Genomic DNA, 5799 nt, shown 5'->3' with positions numbered 1-5799 from the left:
ACCGAACTCCTCTCTTCCCCCGCACTCCCTCCTTCACTCTTGCTTTCCTCTCATGTGGCAGATGTGCCCGTGTGGTGTGAGTGCCAGAAGCTGTCTCCATGGTCGGTCCCAGTGTGCTTCATCATGCTGTACATGTGCAGACGCAGCCTGCAACCGGGTTTTTATTTAATGTAAATAGTTCTTGTTTCCCATGAGGCAGTTTCTGGTACTCCTGTGCAATATTACTCAGCTATTTTTATTGTAAAAAAAAAAAAAAAAAAAAAAGAATCAACCCACTGTTTAGTACTGAGAAGGGATTTTGGGCACCCAGGGCGGGGCCTCTAGGAGTTGCTCTGAGGTCACCTCAACGCTCCTCCTCTGGGCTTTAAGTCTGTGTTGAGATCCATTTTGGTGGTTGGTTTTTAACCCAAACTCAGTACATTTTTTATAATATAAATACAAGGTAAGGAGACACTGTAGCACAGAGAAGGGAGAAATGTGCCTAGTGTAGGTTCTGCAGTGATGGCTTGAGTCCAGTCTGCCCGTGGCCTGTCTCCCAGCTGGAGGGTGCAGTGGGCAGAACCAGCCACCATACATTCTGCATGGGGTCACCTACGGTCCCTGATTGGCTTTGTCTCGCTGGGTCATCTGCATCCCATAGCATTTGTGCTTGTACCTGTGCTCACACCACTGCCTACGGGGGTGGGCTGGGGGCTGCGCCCACCACTCAGGCCCCTTGGAGGGACCCCAGCCTTCCCTTCGGTCAGTGTGGGTCAGCGTAGGTGCTTTGGTGGGACCCCTCTGGCCAGAACAGGAGACCCCCATGGTCCCTACACACACTCCCTTGCTCCAGGTTGTCTGGGTCTCACCAGCAGGAACGCAGGCAGGTGACCAGTCATCTTAGAGCCAGCTCCTCAGAGCCCCCGTCCACATGCGCGTTCACTCCCTCAGCCTGCAAGGGCCAGATTGACATCAAAAACAACAACCTCTACTTTTTCCTTTTGTATTTTGATAAACACAGAAGAAACTAGAGCTGTTAAAATTTATCTTGGGGAAAACCTCAGAACTGGGTTATCTGGTGTCGTGGAACCTCTCACTGCTTTCAATACACGGTTAGTAATCAACTGTTTTGTATACTTGTTTTCAATTTTCATTTCGACAAACAAGCACTGTAATTATAGCTATTAGAGTTAAAAATGTAGTAAATATAGTTTATTAAAGAGTTAACTTAGACACTGTTAGTGGCAATGCAGACTGGTGCAGCCACTGTGGAAAACAGGATGGACTTTCCTCAAAAAATTAAAAATGGAACTGTCTTATGACCCAGCTATTCCACTTCCGGGAATTTGCCTGAAGAAATCCGAAACACTAATTCAAAAGAATATATGCACCCCCACTAGTTATACCGTTGTTTACAATAGCCAAGCTTGGGAAGCAGCCCAAGTGTCCATCAGTAGATGAGTGAATAGAAGAGCTGTGGTGCCGTTATACATGGAACACTTACTTGGCTATAAAAAAGGGAAATCTTACCTTTTGTGACAGTATGGATAGACCCGGAGAGTATTATTCAAAGTGAATTAAGTCAGTCAAAGAAAGACAAATACCATATGATTTAACTTACACGTGGAATCTAATAAGCAAAACAAACAAAATAGAAACAGATGCAAAGAGACAGAGAATAGACTGACATTTATCAGAGGGGAGGGAGTTGGGGATTGGGTGAAAAAGGTAAAGGGATTAAGCAATCCTCCCCACCGCCCCTCCCCACACACACCAAACTCATAGACACAGACAACAATATGGTGATTACCAGAGGGAAGGGGAGGCAGAAGAGGGTAAAGGGAGGATAAATGGTGATGGAAGGAGACTTGATATTTTATTAACCAATGTCTCCTCAATAAATTAATAAAAATTTAAAGAAGAGTTAGCTTAGACAAATTATTATTTTAAATAGAAGAAAATTTAAAGTAATATATAGACATTGATATTATTGTGGAATCTTATACAGATTCCACATGAAGTGGAAATTGTACTTTGTACTTTATTCACATGAAGTCAGAAACTTCAGAAACAGTTGTCACTAGAGGATTTTTAGAAATAAAATCTACACTAGAGTTTTGAAGCGAATGCTCTCAGGTAGCCTTTCTTGTTTAGTTAAATAAAAGTGTGTGTGTGTGTGTGTGTGTGTGTGTGTGTGTGTGTGTGGAGGGGGGCTGTTTGCAGAATTTGCCTGTAGATTCTAAAACTATGCCCCTTAATCAAAGACGGAGTTTTTACCCTTATTGGGAGATTAATAATTATGAGGTATCTAGTTAACATGGAAATGTCTTAGCCATTTGTTTTTCATTTCATTTCATTTATTTATTTAATAGTTATTCAAAATAGTTATTGATTAGTCACTATGTGTCAGGCAGGCACTGTTTTAGCTGCTGATCTTGTTGAGTTTATAATCTTTTTAAATAGATAAATTATAATGTGGTGATAATTATTATATGAAAAGTCAGATAACAGGAATAAAGAGTCGAGGCTAGTGATGCTCTATTAGCGAAGGAAGTCAGGGCAGTCCTCTCCAATACGGTGACATTGGAGCAGACACCTAAGGAAGAAGGTGAGCCATGCCGGTATGGGGAGGGGAGAATCATCCAGACAGAGAACACAAGTGCAAAGGGCCGAGGTGGGTGGGCTTGAGGAGCAGGAAGGATGCCCGTGTGGTAAAAGCAAAGTGTGAGTGGGAGGTGGGGGAGGAAGGGGCCTGCAGGTAAGACCAAAGCAGCAGTGGAGTCCAGGTCATGTAGGATCATTTCAGGAAGTGCCACAAATAAGTAAAAATTTCCATGCAGTGCATCCTAAAAGTTCTCAGGCCTTTTCTCAACTCCTAAGCAGCAATATTTTCAATTAGATTTAGAAATGCAATACATTGTACCTGTCAATTTATTAAACACATAAATAACTTCCATCCACATTGTTAAAACCAATGGTCCCAGAAGTCAGGTGCCATTGGTAGGTCCCTCCTGCCTCCTTAGGCATCTCACTTACTTTCTAGTCTCCCCTCTACTTCATTTCTCAGTCTCTTTGGCTGGCTCTTCTTCATCCTCTTCATCTTTGAATGATGGAGTGTCCAAGGTCTCAGTCCAAGGGGAAAGGGATGGGAATATGGGGCATAACTGTTAATTCTCATAACAGTTCCATGAAGTACATACTTCTGCAATCTTCATTTTACAGTTGCAAATCTGAGGCACAGATAAATTGCCCACATAGTTAATAAGGAGCAGTTGCAGGAATGGAAGGATACCATCTAATAAACATTCACATTAGGATAGCTATTATCTCTATATATAAAAGGCTAATATGCAAAGTGTCCCCTTGGGAGTTCAACCAGAAGACCCAGAGTTCGATCGCTCGCTATGACGTTTACTGACTACTAGGGGGCGGCGTGGAACAAAGGAAGGCCCCGGCCGGCAGCTGGAAGGCCCCAATCGGCCCTGATCACTGGCCAGGCCTAGGGACCCTACCTGTGCATGAATTTTGTGCACTGGCCCTCTAGTTATCTGTAAACTTTGATCTTGAGTGGTGACTTAGATCAAAATATACTGTGTTTAGGCAGGGTCATGACAGTAGAATAAAAAACTAAGTCATATTGAGATAAAACTATATATCATACTTAGGCATATTTTACTTTCCATTTTGAGATGTGGATATTATATACATAATAAAGTGCATATAATCCAAGAGACAGATTTCAAAACCTAAATGTGAGCAGCTTATTTTTAAATGAAATGGCATCTTGCATGTGAATTTTGATTACCTTGCTCAGCTCCCCAAGGCCCCTTGTTCAACTTTCTTGCCTAAATGAGTTTTTAAGGGAAAGAATATAAACATAATTCTAGAAGTTTTTTTCACCCCTGGGTGAATTCCTTTCATAGTCTTTTCATAGAGGGAAGAAGAATTTATTCACAATGTTAGTAAAAGGGTGAAAAATTTCTTTACACCTCAAGACTGTCAAACCATAAATGTCTATTTCTAAGTTCTTGGAACCAACAAACTCAGAACTCACATCCGTTACTTCAGTAAATATACTCACACTCACAGCCCAGCATCTTAGAACTGCAGAATCCATGGAGACCCTAGGATGAAGAGTTAAAGAATGAATCTGTGGAAAAGAAAGAATACCCTATAGAAAAACACCTGCACAGAATAATTGGATAAAAAGTGCAAAATTAAATTCATATATTTTACATTGTGCCTTTGGAGATTAAAGTAGAAACCTATTGGGTGGCCAGGTTAGGACTGAGGGGCAGAGAGGGTTAGACATTTTATTAATTGGAGTATTATATTCCTTGACATCTTAAACTTCTAGCTGTAGAGGCTGCTTGTCATTTTGGGGTTGCACCCTCCCTATGTTCTTAAAGTCACACTTCACTCTTAGCCCCACCCTCCTACCTGGAGGTGAAACTGATTAGTTTCAGTTCTGTCATTTGCTACTTAAAAGGGTTCTGAATTCTGACTTGTGAGATTAGCAAACCCAGCTGGGAAGAGGAACTTTCTCACACCCAAGCTCTTGGTCTGGTTTCAGTAGAACTATTCCTCCCTCTGCTGGAAGCTGTTCACATTGACCGGGTCTCAAGGAGCCGGTGGCAGAAACAGCTCCTGTCCCTCCCTTCCAAGTACAAGCTGTTTGACCTTACTCACCTTACGTTGCTTCCATGAGCCTCAATTTTTGCACCATTAAAATATTAATGTTAAAAAATGACCTTTCAAGATAGTTTGAAGAGTTAAATGGCCACATAAAAGGCACCTAATCAATGGAAGATATTATGATTAGACCATTTTAGGGAAGACAGCCAGCCTGTTACTCAAGTTTTTCAAGGTTGTAAAATATTGTTGTTTTTCTGGGCCTGAGAAAACATACATATATTATGTCAACCTAAGAAGCTGTTTGCTGCAGGGTATAATTTAAAACACTGCTCAAAGACCAATGGAAATATTCCTTGGTCAGGGATACGATAACTAGACATCATCAAGATGTGAACTATCCCTAATTTAATAGTATTCCAATACATTTCAATGGCGGAACATTCTTCGTTTCTCCTGGAACCTGGGACGTCCTATAACAGCATGAAGCAACTGCTGTAGAGTAGAAATGGGTGCTGTAGGGTGTTTAGGCAGAGTGGGCCTGAGGGGAGACTGAGTTACCTTACAATGCTACCACGTAGTCGGCAACCATATTCTGGTTCATGAAGACTGGAGTTGGGAGGGGGATGGGACACACTATAAGACTCTCACCTATGAAAAGTACTCCAGTCATTTGCATGCTAACTCGGGCTCAACATATTACTCAGTCTTTTGGGATTAGGGACACCAGGTAAAATACAGATGCCCAGTTAAATTGAATTTCAGATAAAACGGAAACACTTTTAAAAATTTGTTTTAAAAATGAGACATTTGGCACACACTTATACAAAAATCATGGTTTATTGTTTGTCTAAAATTCAAATTTAACTGGGCATCCTGTATTTTTATTTGCTAACTCTGGCAATCCCATCTGGAGTTCTCCCTTTTCCCTTCTTCCCCTTTCCTGGCATCCAGGCAGGCAGGGAGCTTGGGTAACAGCATTGCATCCGAGGCGCAGCCTGCGGCCTGCACACAGCCCTTCCTGAGGGGCCTCTTGCCATTTTGGGCAGCAGCCTCTCCTCTCAGTGCGTCCTTGGCCCCTATGATCTGCTGCCGGGGTCCAACCCCAGCAGGTCCAGGGGTCCCCAAAGGTGTGGATGGAGTCGGCAAAGAAGGAATGACACGGAGGCAGTGTTCAGTTGATCATCA

The sequence above is a fragment of the Myotis nattereri genome (genome assembly GCF_964212035.1).
Source record: "Myotis nattereri genome assembly, chromosome: 10".
In the NCBI taxonomy this organism is placed as follows: domain Eukaryota; kingdom Metazoa; phylum Chordata; class Mammalia; order Chiroptera; family Vespertilionidae; genus Myotis; species Myotis nattereri.
This window is presented reverse-complemented; position numbering follows the sequence as displayed.